Source organism: Asparagus officinalis, unplaced genomic scaffold (assembly GCF_001876935.1).
Source record: "Asparagus officinalis unplaced genomic scaffold, Aspof.V1 AsparagusV1_Un657, whole genome shotgun sequence".
Taxonomy (NCBI): domain Eukaryota; kingdom Viridiplantae; phylum Streptophyta; class Magnoliopsida; order Asparagales; family Asparagaceae; genus Asparagus; species Asparagus officinalis.
This window is the reverse complement of record NW_017972918.1, coordinates 117,898-119,057: the sequence shown is the minus strand read 5'-3', so window position 1 is coordinate 119,057 and position 1,160 is coordinate 117,898. Positions and strand designations below refer to the sequence as shown.

At 36.9% G+C, this 1,160-nt stretch overlaps 1 long non-coding RNA gene across 1 annotated transcript; it reads left to right on the top strand.

Moving 5' to 3' along the window:
- Positions 1-110: 110 nt before the first annotated feature.
- LOC109828044 lies at positions 111-890 on the top strand. Its single transcript, XR_002243572.1, has 2 exons — positions 111-438; positions 536-890. It is a non-coding gene; the product is annotated as an uncharacterized LOC109828044 (long non-coding RNA).
- The last annotated feature ends 270 nt before the right edge of the window (positions 891-1,160 follow it).

Genomic DNA, 1,160 nt, shown 5'->3' with positions numbered 1-1,160 from the left:
GAACTTCACGCGTTCACAAATAATGTGAACTTCACGTGGGTGTGGCCCCCACATAATTGCGGTTCACAAAAAGAACCATAGAACAATATTGCAATTAAGGTGTACATACTTTTTCATTTCTTTACTTTTCTTAAAAATTATAAGTAAAAAAAACTGGTTTGAAGTCTTAATCAGGTGGTTGCCAGAGTTGGTAAACTGGACTGGGTTCCACCGCGATCTGGATCATTAATATTCACCCATTATGTGACAATTGAACCCGAGTCCTGGCTCTATATGCCGTCACACGTTTCGTGCAACTATGACCTATAACGTTTACACCCATACTCAGAGATTGATGTTGTCTATGCCTGTTAACTGCCAGATTGGTTTAGCTTTGAAAAAGCTCTTTGCAGATGGTGTTATAAAGCGGGAAGAACTATTCATCACCTCCAAACTCTGGTTAGTTTTTTTAATCATTTCTTGCACAGTATGACCGACTTAGTGATGGTATGTAGAGAAAACTAACATTATTGATACCATTATTTGACTGTTATAGGTGCACTGAGCACGATCCAGAAGATGTGCCGGTGGCATTGGATACAACATTGAAATGCCTACAACTCGACTATATTGATCTTTACCTTGTATGCTCCTCTCTCTTGTCAACATGTAGATGAATCTAATGCTTGGAATTTTGCCATGCCGATTTCTTTTTGATATAAAAACTTAGACCTAAGGCCCCCAACGTGCCCCTAAAAGTGAAAAGGGAAATATTTACCATGGTTGAGAGAGGCATATGTGAAAACTAACATGACTGACCCCTCAGAAAAAAAGATTTTGTATCCCGTCAAAACAATGTCCAACCAAATGTATGCTATAATCCACCTTATCGAGGATATCAATCTAATCCACAGTACAGAGGATTCGTGAAATTGTTGAAGACAAATGTCTGCCAAATATTCAAGTAGTGTTACCTGGTTGACGATCTATTCATAATCATTACGCTATTGTGTCTTGATTCAATGTTTTAGTTCTTGGCTGCAACAAATAAAAAATTAATTTACGACCCTTACGAATTCTGGACCTTGTTTTCTTCGAAAGTTGCCTTCATCATTGATTTCATTAGAACTTTAATCGTTTACAAATGAATTCAAATAACAAAAATAAAATTTACAACTTTC